Raw genomic sequence first — 13,543 nt, 5'->3', positions numbered from 1 at the left:
TAGGAGCGAGGGATGAAGAGAGAGGGAGATGAGATAAAGGAGGAAGAGGAATGGGTGAAAGAGAGAAAAAATATATATATATATATATATATATATATATATATATATATATATATATATATATATATATATATATATATTTTTATATATTTATATATATATATATATATATATATATATATATATATATATATATATATATATATATATATATATATAGAGAGAGAGAGAGAGAGAGAGAGAGAGAGAGAGAGAGAGAGAGAGAGAGAAGGGAAAGGAATGGAAGGAGGAACAGGTGGGAGGGAGTGAGGAAGAGAGAGGGAGTGAGGAAGAGAGAGGGAGGGATGGAGGAGAGTGAGGAAAGAAGGGAGAGAGGGTGGAAAGAGATGAAAAAAAGGAGGAAGAGGAATGGGTGAAAGGAGAGAGAGAGAGAGAGAGAGAGAGAGAGAGAGAGAGAGAGAGAGAGAGAGAGAGAGAGAGAGAGAGAGAGAGTTTTATGCACACGAATGAATTTTGGTATGAAGCTATTTAGGAGGTAATTATAAATATATGAAAATGCAAAGAAAGTGTTAGCTCGTCGATGTGCAGCAGGTCTGCCGCCGGTAGGCCGGCGGTCTACCGCCGACTGACCTGCTGCAGTCGCCGGTCGGAGAAATCGAAAATCGTATATGGTCGCCGGTCTACCGCCGGCTTACCGGCAGTAAGCCGCCGGTCTACCGCAGGCAGACCGGCGGTAAGCCGCCGGTCCGGGGATTATTGCCTATTTTGTCGGCGGTCAGGCCCCGATCGGCTGAGTAATGTTGTACATTGCAGTCTTAGACATCATTCCCACTTCACATGGTAGAATTCAGTGCTTCTTCCTTAAATACTTTCAATGCGAATGTTTCCATAATTATACAAATAATAATATTAAAAAAATATGAACCGGCAGCGCTGAGCTCTTCTTATCGCACGAGTTTTCCTGTTGTCGCCTGTTTCCCCTGATACCGTGAGTTGCCGATGAAAAGATTTTCACAGAGGAAGGGTAATATTAGCTATTGTTTTATTATTATTATCATTATTACTGTTATAGAGGGCTTTTCGATGTATTTCTCACTAGAAATTAATGCAATGAAGCATTAGAATAAAGTAATTTTCTTTTCACATTTGCTAAGCATCTCGAAAATTTATAATACTGATCCATATGTTGTAAACTGGCATTCTGAGCATAAGTCCTACACAGTACACTGGCAGCTAGGTCATCAGTTTGGTAAGAGTTTGCCTTCGAAGGAAGAAGTACTGCTCCTTCCTTGCTTTGCTCCTCGCTGATAATACAGTTTGCCAGTGATGGTTTAAAAGGATATTATAATCAAGTTTACAAAGCCTTTTTGTTCTGTGCTGACTGCTACAGCAGCTGAAAAATGGCGTCACATAGCAGTGAAGTGTGGAAATATTTTATGAGCAAGTCAAGTGACCTAGCACAGTGTCTGTTGTGCAAGAAAGATTATTCACGAAAGGGACGTGGAACTACATCTTTGAAAAACCACTTGAAATCACTGCATAAAGAACAGTTTGAAGAGTTAATGGCAAAAGAGACAAAGAAGTTGGAAGAAAAAATAAACATAGAAAAAACACCTTTGCAAAAAGCAAAGACAGATGCTAAGCAAAGGAATGTTGCTGAGTATTTTCAGAGTGCAAAATTATGGGATGCTTCTAACCCTAAGGCAAAGAAACTGGATAAATGCATTGCAGAAATGTTAGTCATGGATGATTTGCCTCTCAGTCATGCTGAGGACATAGGATTCATGAGACTGATGACTGAAGCTGCTCCACTATACAGTCTAAAGCAGCGAAATTTATATTCATCAATGATATGTAGTGATATGTATGAGTCTGTTTTCAAGAAAATAAAAGAAATAATTGATGAAGTGAAGCAAGACAACAAACTTTCCTTCACAACTGATGTGTGGTCAGTTACCTCAGCAGGTGTCTCATTGCTGAGTTTAACTGCATATACCATAAATAAGGAATTTGAAAGAACAAACTTTGTGCTAGGTGCTGAACCACTGGAAGAACGACATACAGGAGAGTATATTTCCAAAATGTTGGATGATATGCTGATGAAGTGGGACATATCTCGTACAAATGTGCACTGTGTTCTGCGTGATGCTGGAGCAAATATGAAAAAAGCTCTGTTTCTCTCAGGTGTAAATAATTTGGATTGTACTGTGCATAAAATACAGCTGATTGCTAAAACTGGGTTGTCATCACATTGTGATACAGAAAACATGATAAAAAAAACTCGTAGTATTGCTACGCACTTTCATCACTCAACTATGGCACAAGATGAACTTAAAAAGATTCAGGACAGGCTGCAAGTACCTAAACTCTCTGTTATTCATGATACACCCACAAGATGGAATAGCACCTTACACATACTAAGAAGAACACTAGAAATAAAGAAATCTGTGTGTGTGTATGCTGCTACCAACTCCAAAATCAAACAGCTCAGCAATACTGAGTGGTTGATTATGCATAATATATGTGTACAAGCCTTACAACCTTATGAAGATATCACAAAAAAACTTAGTGACTCCACATCAACAGCAGCTGAAGTGATTCCACTTGTAAAGTCCTTAAAACACTCTCTTCAGCATACCACATCAGTAGTTTCTAACCCTGTTGAAGAAACTCATACTTCAGATACAAGCTCTGAAGATGAACCAGGCTCAGGATCAGTGATTGAGTTAAATGAAGACAGACAAGCAACACAGGCAGTAAACTTCATGAAAGAAGCAATGCAAGCTGATGTTGAGAAAAGATTTTCTTGGATTGAAAATGAAGATCTTTACAGAATTGCAACATATATTGACCCAAGATACAAGAGTAATTATTTTTCTTCATCTCACGTCACTGATCAAGTAAAATAATCACTTGCCAGAGTATGAGATGATCTTCGTCCGACGACTATTCTTTAAGAGGAAGATGGAGAACCAAGAAGGAAACGAAGAAGAGATGATATGAGTGAACACCTACCACCTGTGGAACATTAGATGAAGCAATGACCTCTATTCTTGCCTCCAGCAGTGATGATGAAGCAGAAAACTCATCTGTAGTAACTTTACTCATGAAAGATATTGAGAAATATCACAGAGAGAAAAGAATAAGTGGAACAAGTCAAGATAGTTTGCAATGGTGGAAGACAATGAAGACAGTCTACCCTGATTTGGCAAAGGTAGCTTGCCAGTATCTCTCCTGTCACCAAGTAGCGTTCCTAGTGAGCAGCTGTTTAGTAGTGCTGGCTTGATATATGACGCTAAGCGCAATCGGCTTTGCCAGAAAAGGTAGATAAGCTACTGTTTTGAAACGAAACTTGCCCATCTTGAACTTTAAATATTAAGTAATAAATATGTGTTTATAGTATCAGTTCAATCAGTTGGTTATAGATTTATAGTTAACCACTTTCAAAAGGGTGGAGGTTGGGGAAAGTACCGTAGTGCAATCTACTAACGCTCAGAACTTTAGGAAATCCATAGGAAAGAGTAAAGATTAAAAAAGAGCGAAAATAGAGATAAAATGTGTGCAAACGCATTGCTGCGGGATGAGTAGCCAACTGTAACACAATGTGGAATTACAGGAGGCGTGGGAACCGGAGCCCCCCGCGGATGATTCTATCTTCACCTTCTATTAGTGACCATGAGGGAGGTCATGAGGAACAGAGAACCCCAGTAGGAAAGAGACCCCTATTGGATTTTATTCGTGGTGAACCGCGATTTGGGATACCGCGGGACCATATGGATCGCCCGTGGCCGTGCTGCCCCACACAAAATTTCGTGGAAAATTTTACTGTTGTTACACTCTTTCCTATTGTTTTACAGGTCTGACGGTTAATAGAAGACATACCTGACAGCAGAAAATCAATTGGTTAAGTAGAAAATGATATATTACCAGTTAAGAATATCAATCTCTACCGCTTGGTGATTTGAGTTAACTAGTCGCTAACCGGCTGCGTCCCAAAGGCGTGAATCATAGACCCTCAAGGAATGGCACACGGTTGTACTTCACCGGCATCACTCTGATGCTGCCCACGCACGCACTAAACTGACACAACACAACGACCTCCAACACTCCCGGAAACTCATTCCATTTTGCTTGTATTTTGTTTGTAGCATTAATTTTAGGCCGAAAAGCTGCCAAGTACTAATTAAACCATCTAATACATTATTATCATTATTATTATTATTATTATTATTATTATTATTATTATTATTATTATTATTATTATTAGTAGTAGTAGTAGTAGTTGTAGTAGCAGTAATAGCAGTATTGCTGAATAACTAGCATCGTAATCCAACCAGTGCACTAGCGTCGATGCCCGCCTCGCCACCTGAGACTCGAAAGCTAGTAAGGCAACATCCCTTGCTGGCTGTCTCCCCGTCCGGGCTCGGTGGGGGCGGCAGTGACTATCCAGGGAACGATTTCAGAGCACGGGTAACATTCCGATGTCGGTTAGTAAGACAATCGTATTATCAAATCCTTGATATTATGTGTACTCTACACTCTACACAAAAACACACATTCTCTCTCTCTCTCTCTCTCTCTCTCTCTCTCTCTCTCTCTCTCTCTCTCTCTCTCTCTCTCATACACACACACACACACACACACACACACACACACACACACACACACACCCGTGCGTATTGATTTACCCTCAACTTTTCGTGCGCCAGGAAACTTTTAAAACCAGAAAATGTCAGAGAAAATAATAAGTACTTGCTCCTGATTCTACCCCTCCCCTCTCTCTCTCTCTCTCTCTCTCTCTCTCTCTCTCTCTCTCTCTCTCTCTCTCTCTCTCTCTCTCTCTCTCTCTCTCTCAAACGAACATACGCCTCCAACAGAACATTCTAAAGGTAAAACTCAAGATAAATCCAGACATCCCACAAAATTCCACATGAAGTATTTGAACAAAAGTTTTAAAAAATATCACGTGTTAGACCTGAATGTATAGAGGACTCGTATGGATGAGTACTCTGAGCATTTGTACATGGCGGACCCTCCCAGTGGATAGCTTCCAGCTGTTGGGTTGCAGATGGCGGATGTTGATCCCCCACCAACGAGAGAACACCTCTTAACGAGGACAGAGAGAGAGTGTGGCGAGGCTGAGAGGTGAAATGGCATATAGTATATGTAACATAAGTGTGGAGCTGCTCAAAGCTGAAGGTGAGGCCATGATTCGCGGGTTGCATGCGGTCTTGGCTGCCATTTGGGAATCAGGTACCATTCCTCATAACTGGAAGAGGGGGATGATTGTTCCTATCAGGAAAGGGAACCGCTTGGACTGCAACAACTACAGCGGTATTATGGTGGTAAGTGTACCAGGCAAGGCATTTACCCATCTATTGTTAATGTGGATTTACAGCCAGCTGTTGGTGCTGCACAGACCTAAGCAGTGCTTCGCGTACTGGTGGAACGCCGACATGAGTTTCAACAAGGGATACTTGCAGCATTTGTCGATCTCAAGACGGCGTTTGATGCAGTGCATTGCGATCTGGGATATCCTGCGATTCCGCAGAGTTCCTAAAGGACTGTTGGTCTTTTGACTGGCCCATACTCAAGAGCTGAGAGTTCTGCCAAATGTGTAGGAGGGGAGGAAGAGGATCATGTTTCTTTCCCGCGAACGCAGGAGTGAAGCAAGGTTGTGTCCTTGCTCCATCACTTTTTAACAGTTGTATGGACTGAGTATTAGGCAGGCTTGTGGATCAGACATTGTTGTGCATCTATTGGCATGACCACAGGCTCACTGACCATGTATTTGCCGCGATTATGCAGCAAGCCTTGCCGAGTCACTGGATATTCTAGTAAAGGCGTCGACTCCCTGTGTGTGATGCGTAATGTCTCTCTCTCTCTCTCTCTCTCTCTCTCTCTCTCTCTCTCTCTCTCTCTCTCTCTCTCTCTCTCTCTCTCTCTCTCAGCCTTTTATGATCCGAAAGGACTGCCATTCCTTGGCTCCTTTGTCTGCCCAGCTCCTTACCCATTCTCTCTCTCTCTCTCTCTCTCTCTCTCTCTCTCTCTCTCTCTCTCTCTCTCTCTCTCGCTCGCTCGCGGGCGCGCGCGGCCGTACCGTCTCTCTCTCCTTTTTTATTAAATATAGAGCGAAGTTGATTACTTTATTTCGGGAACGTGAATATGTTTGTGTGTGTGTGTGGGAGGGGTCATATAGATGATGTCTTCAGTATGATCAATATAAATGTTTCCTTTCTTCCCATTAACCTCTTTATTCAATAAGTTTTACATTCCTCACCGGTATTTTAGTGGAATTTGCCTCCACAAAGTTGAATAGTTCATAACAGCAGCGGGAATAACTTTCAAAGGGAGGAGGGATGAGCAGGGCTGGTGCTGAAGGGACCAGTGGAGAGAGAGAGAGAGAGAGAGAGGTACTCTGACAAAGAACAGAATACGTGTGCTTTAAAAAAGAATTTGAAGTTTAAGGCCACCATGAAAAGATTGTGCGTGTGTGTGTGTGTGTGTGTCACCATGGTTTTATCGCGCCCTGGACCGCGTTCCCCAGTGAGGTGGTATATTCAGAGTTGGCAGCCAGCGGGTATTGGGTCACAGGGCCCACGAAGCTTGAGCTATTCTTTCAATTATTGTAAATTACCTGTGTTTCTCTGGGGACTGTAACAAATATATTTCAATAAAATAGGTGACACTATTGTTAATAACAATGCAGCTGATCATTCTCGTTGTTTCATTTATTGGTAAACGAGAGAATATATAAATGCTGTCCGGCAGCCTCTCCTCATTCAAAATCGTTCTAGCATGAAAGCCATGCGAAATCAAGCAAAAGTAGTTTTCTTAATTATATTTACATTACACTATTTGCTGAGTACCTGCCGTGGGTGTATCAGTATCGCCTTCGGCGAACTTCATCAAAAATATTTGGGCGTCAGGCATCTCGACAACCCTCTCCACCCAAATACTAGGAAGCCAGGTGTTTGTGTCTCCGTGAGGTCACCGACTTCCGCTCCCAGCATATTATACTCACCCCTCAAGTGAGTGCTGCTTGTTGTGTGAGATAAACAAAGACCGTGGATAGACGCCTGCCGATACCAAGAGCGTGGGCAGGTCAAAGGTGATGGCGGTTTAGGCCGGGAGTTGTGGGTGGATGGAAACACTCTTGGACAGAAGCCAATGTTGCTAACGGACAAAAAAAAACAAAGGAGGCTCGCTTTCTACAGAGATGCCTGGCGCCCAAATGTTTTTGATAAGGTTCGCCTAAGGCGAAACTGATGCACCTGAAGCAGGTACTCAGGATAATATGTATATAATGTAAATAATATTTTTTTAAACTCATTTCTGCTTCATTTCACAGGTCTTTCGTACAAGAACGATTTTGGAAGAGGAGAGGCTGACAGACAACCAGGGCGTAGCTAGAAGTAGTGAGGCCCCCCCAAAAAGCTTCTATGCGGCCCCGTACAGACAACCGAGTTTTACATTTTTTCAGTAGGAGTAAGGAGAACAGCAATTAAAAAACAACGAATGATGATGTTATATATTAAGTGGAGCTGAGCCGGACACAACATGGGGGCGCGACTGATAAGCACAAAAATAATGTTTCTCTTAACAAAGTATAATAATTTAAACGTAAAACGATCATTAAAAGTTTTTTTTTTTGAGCTTTGTGAGGTGAAAAAAACCCAGTTTTCAAGTTAGATTATCAGCTGTAAGAGAAATAAAAATCTCATCCTGAACCGTTGGAAGATTTCTTAACATATATATGTAGTACTAATCTTCATAAATATGCCCAAACACTGGAATTGTGTTGAGAGTTATGTTAACAACTCCAGTTACTGTTGCAAGTGCAGAGTAGCTTTAGTAGAATGAAAATAATAAAAATATTTTGCGGTCAACAATGTTCTGCTCTAGGAATCATCTCCATTGAACATGTTGCTAGATCTCTTGATTTTGATGCTTTGGTATTAGCAAGCCATCAAAATCAAATCTCTGTCTCTCTCAAATTCTCTCTCTCTCTCTCTCTCTCTCTCTCTCTCTCATTTCTTATAGTTGGGGGCCCCCCTGTCATGCGGGGCCCCCCACAGATGGGGGGAATGGAGGGCGGGTGCCACGGCTCTGCGGACAACATTCATATTATCTCTCTTTTACAAATAAATAAAGCAACGAGAATGAGCAGCTACGTTTTTATGAACAATAATGTCACTTATTGAAATGTAATTGTTACAAGTCCCAGAGAAACACAGGTAATTCACGATACCTAATTGAAGAATAGCTCAAGCTTCGTGGGCCCTGTGACCGTATCCTAGTGACACCTGCTAAGAATGAATATACCTCATTGTAATAAGCTCTGGTGCTCCGGTGACGGATTTTTGGGAACGGCTGGAGCCTGACACCCAAAGGCATCCGGGGGTGGTATAGCTTAATCGAGGGTGTCATGGAATAAGGGAGTGGCCAACCTCATTACAGGCGCCATTTTGATGGTAAAAGCATAACGCTAAATTCAAATTCATTGTGATACAGTAACATTTGTTTATTTTAGTATATATATATATATATATATATATATATATATATATATATATATATATATATATATATATATATATATAAATTGGTGGTAGGCCCAAGCCCGTCGTGGCGCAGGATATATATTTAGTGGCGCCAGTTATGCTTGGTTCATGCTGGCCCCCGGAGTTCATTCTTTATTCACTGGACGGTTTCTTCTAGAGTCCGGATTGATGGGTGTTTTTTATGTACAGCATGTGGGTAGTCTTAGGCCACTCAGCGGTGACTGAAAAGTCCCAGGTGGTAGCGTGGGGATTCGAACTGACGTTGTCCATGGCGCCGTGAATGTCAGCCCCGCACGCTAACCACTCAGCAACTATAACACTATAACAACTATATCAATTGCTTTCAATAAAGCTTACACACATTCTCATCACTGATGATGCTGGCCGATGCCAGACTCTGTGAGTGATGAAGATTGGTGCGACGTTATGTGCTTCTTTGTACATCAATAAATACGAAAAAAATGTGTTTTCTTTTAGTAAACTCAACTTTTATGTACAACTGGTTTGTGATTTACCAAGAGTCAAAGGAATAATTTATTTTTAATATGTTGTCCTATAATGAAGTAAAAAAAAAAAAAACGCATTCCCATAACAAGTCATGAATCCTGGCTACACTCTTGCTTCGGACGAAGCTTGGCAGACCATTTACTTCCACGAGACACTGACCATACTTGAGCGAAAAAAATTATATCTTATCAGCGTCAATTTGATTTTAGCGTGACACTTTTGACAACACAATGGAGCCTGTAATGAAGTTGGCCATAGACGTATTCTATGACTGCTCTGTCCCAGATCCTACACCCTAGCCTAAGTCTGCTACACGCCCTCCCGGGTGTCCACGGCTGTCAGGAAACTCAGGTTCCCAAAGATCCGTCACCAGTGCTCCAGATATTATTACAACTGAAGAACGCGAATCTTGAGCTTGATGAAACACACACACACACACACACATGATCTCTCCATAGAGATCTTTAATGTTCAAATTCCTTCTTCAATACCTCCTGTTTGTCATTGCGTCCCTTTCCTTCGAATAAACGAATCATCTTTCTCTCTCTCTCTCTCTCTCTCTCTCTCTCTCTCTCTCTCTCTCTCTCTCTCTCTCTCTCTCTCTCTCTGGAACTTGGTGTATTGACTCACTGGAGGAAGAACGAGAGAATAAAGGAATGAAGGAGTGGGAGAGGAGAGCGTAATAGTGGAGGGGTAATGACGTGGGCGGTGAATGAAGAAGAACGGGAGCGCATAACGGGGGAGTGAGGAAGAAAGGTAAGGAACATATGGGTGAGTGAGGTTGCGAGAAGGTGAGAGCCTGAGACGGACAGTGCGAGTGAAGAGATGGTTAGGGGGAAGGAAAATCAGATGAGCTGCCTCCTTTACTGTTAAACGCACGCACGCACCCACTCTCTCTCTCTCTCTCTCTCTCTCTCTCTCTCTCTCTCTCTCTCTCTCTCTCTCTCTCTTTCACACAAACACACACACACACACACACACACACTGACGATAAAATTAATAAAGAAAGTGACATAAAACATGGAAAAAATGGAAAGAAGAGAGGCTTCAAGAAAGAACCTGGAAAGTAGTGTGAGGGGTGGTATTTTTGGAGCCGTTAGTAAGTGTTTTAAGAGCTAATTGATTCACGAATACAGAAAGGCAATATCCGTCAGGGTTATTTATTCACAAAAAATCTTACAAATCATTAGGACAAACAAAACACATAGAAAAGGTGTTTGTGTGTGTGTGTGTGTGTGTGTGTGTGTGTGTGTGTGTGTGTGTGTGTGTGTTTGTGTAGATGTAGTGTAGTGTGAATGACATTGGAGTGTTAATGTGTGTGGTAAACAATATGTAGGAGTATATAGCAGGACGTAGACAGACAGGCGAAGATAAACAAGTAACAAGAGATAAATAAAACGGAGCGCGACGGGAGACAAGGACATTAAAATATAAATGACAAAAACAGAGTCTGTGCTGTAGCACTCAATTTTCCTTGGTGTCACTGGTAATTGGTTTCAGCGGGGACTCGCTCGCTACAGCACTCCCCTCCCAGTGACTTCGAGAAAGAAACGATAACTTCATGGTGTGCGGGTTTTGTGGCACATACGGTGTTGCTGGTGGTGCGTTGCGCGGTGAGTTGCGTGGTGAGGACAGCTGCGGTGAGTCGAGCTGAGGTGAGTTGCGCGTTGTGTTCAGCTGCAGTAAGTCGAGGTGAGTTGCGCGTTGAGTTCAACTGCGGTGAGTCTAGCTGAGGTGAGTTGCGCGTTGAGTTCAGCTGCGGTGAGTCGAGCTGAGGTGAGTTGCGCGTTGAGTTGGGCTGGGAGGTTGGCTGGTTAAAAGATCCTGGAAGGCTTGAATTCGCACTCCAAAATCGCGAACCACATGGACGGGTCCTGTGAGCAAAAGGGCGGCGCTTTGAAGGACACCGCCGCCGTAGCGGAAGAGTTGGCGTCGTCAGTCATGGTGAAGTTGAACGGTGTGGAGCAGGTTGGCAAGGGCGCTGGCGTAAACGGGCCAGGGGCCACGGCAGAGAGAGAGCGTCGAACGACTGCGTGTTTTAGGCGCTGGCGTAAGCCAGGGGCCACAGCAGGTCGTGAGGAGTGAGGGGCGCTAGCATGTGCCAGGGAGCACGTCAGTCCGTGAGCTTAGAACTGCGTACTATCGGCGCTGGCGAGTGCTAGGGGCCTCAGTGGCTCAGGGAGCGAACCACAGTGTCCAAGAAGGCACTGGAACACAACACTGCACGCCTGGTAGGTATTATTGTGACACTGTTGATGGGAACTCACTGCACTAAACTGTTGATGGATACGCACTGCACTGAACTGCTGATGGAGACACTGCACTGTACATAAGGACCCACAGGTGTAGGGTAATCCAAGAGGGCGGTGGTAAATCCAAAAGGCGATGAGTAATCCACAGTGGGGTGTCACAATGTACTGGCGTGTCTCACTGAGTCTTGTGAGTCGTGTGTTTGCGTTTTTTTTTTTTTACGTTGATTGCCTATTGCGCCGGTAGGCATCTTCCAGTGGGGCCTGATGGTCGGCCCAGGCTTCTTCCAGGTGGGGCCTGATGGTCGGCCCAGCCCGTTCTGGCGCAGGCAGTGTTTATAGTGGCGCCATCTTGCACTGGCTCATGCTGCCCCCGGAACTCGTTCTTGATTCGCTTGGACGGCTTCCTCTAGAGTCCGGGTTGATGGGTGGTCTTCAGGACAGCATGTGGGTAGTTTTAAGCCACTCGGCGGTGACTGAAAAATCCAGTGGTAGCAGGGATTCGAACCCGCGTCGTCCATCACGCGGTGAATGTGGGCCCAGTGCTACCACCTACGCCACCGCCTACACTTAGTTTGGTGGCACTGTACATGTATCGGTGGTAGTGTGTCGCACTGCGTTTGAGTGTCTAGGTGGAGTGTCACACGGTGTACAGGAGCTCACACGCCGTACCAGCAGAAAGGCACTGAAGGTGCCTGAAGAAACACTGAAGGTGCCTGAAGGAGGCGCAGAGGGCGCCTGGAGGAGGTGTAGGTGCCTGGAGGAGGTGTAGAAAGCACCTGGAGAGGGGCACAGAGGTGCCTGAGGGAGGCAGGGAACAAACCCTGAAGGTGGAAAATGCGCCATAAGGGCGTAATGTTTCTCCTGACCTGGGGCTCAACCTCACGAACCCCGAGCAGCGGTGACGTTTATTGCCCCAGGAGAGGGTAGACGAATAAATCAGGTGTTCCGACGCAGGTCTACCACTCTGGGAGAGAGTGCCTAAACGGCACCGGTTTTAAGCCACCTTGAACCATAGCAACACTGCAGGGTCACCAATTGTTGGTGGTAAGTGAGTATTATAACCGCGTATTGGTTCACGGATAAAGAAAAGCAATATCCGTCAGGGTTATTTATTCACAAAAAATCTTATAAATCATTAGGACAATCAAAACACATAGAAAAGGTGTTTCTGTATGCATGCGTTTGTGTAGATGTAGTGTAGTGTGAATGACACTGGAGTGCTAATGCGTATAGTAAACAATATGTAGAAGGTGTATAGCAGGACGTGGACGGACAGTCAAAGATAAACATGTAACAAGAGATAAACAATGAGGACGCGACGCAGACAACGGAGCACGACGGGAGACAAGGACATTAAAACATTAATGACAAAAATAGAGTCAGTGCTGTAGCACTCAATTTTCCTTGGCGTCACTGGTAACTGATTTCAGCGGGGACTCGCCCGCTACAGTATGAGGATATGGTGGTGGTGGTGGTCTGGTGGCTGGTGGTGTGGTGTGGTGTGGTGTGGTGTGGTGATGGTGGTGATGGTGGTGAAGTGGTGGTGGTAGTTAAAAGATTCTGATGGGCTTCCCTTGCACGCATATCTCAAAATTTACTACTCCTTCCTCACCTCCCTCACCTATCCGCTCACCATCCTCTCCCTCCTTCCTCTCTCTCCTCCCTCCCTCCTTCTAGCTCTCATTCCTGACCTTTACCCTTTCACTACTCCTATTCTACTCCTTTCTTTATCATTTCCTTACTTCTTTCCTCTTTCTTTCTCCCACCAATCTCTCTCTCTTCCATTTTAGCCCTATTATTACTTATTATTTTATCCTCATTTATTCAGTCATTGAGTCCCTTTCTTTCAAATAAGTGAACTCTCTCTCTCTCTCTCTCTCTCTCTCTCTCTCTCTCTCTCTCTCTCTCTCTCTCTCTCTCTCTCTCCAGAACTTGGTGTATTGACTCACCGGAGGAAAAACGAGGGAATAAGGGAATGAGAGAGTGGGAGAGGAGAGCGTAAAGGCGGCGTCACACAGGGCAAATTTCTCCCAACATGTTGCTAGTTTTGGTTGACGGTTGATCAAAATGAACAACCACCAACAAAATTTGGCGGATCGGGAAGGATGGACAACGGTTGTGTTGCCAGACTGGTTGGAAGAAATTGGGGTCAAATGACATTCGTGCTTTAAACTGTAAATGTAAATTGAAAATCAGTCATCGTATATATTTACTCAAATT

This window comes from Eriocheir sinensis, unplaced genomic scaffold (genome assembly GCF_024679095.1).
Source record: "Eriocheir sinensis breed Jianghai 21 unplaced genomic scaffold, ASM2467909v1 Scaffold345, whole genome shotgun sequence".
Taxonomy (NCBI): Eukaryota; Metazoa; Arthropoda; class Malacostraca; order Decapoda; family Varunidae; genus Eriocheir; species Eriocheir sinensis.
Note: the sequence above shows the minus strand (reverse complement) of the source record.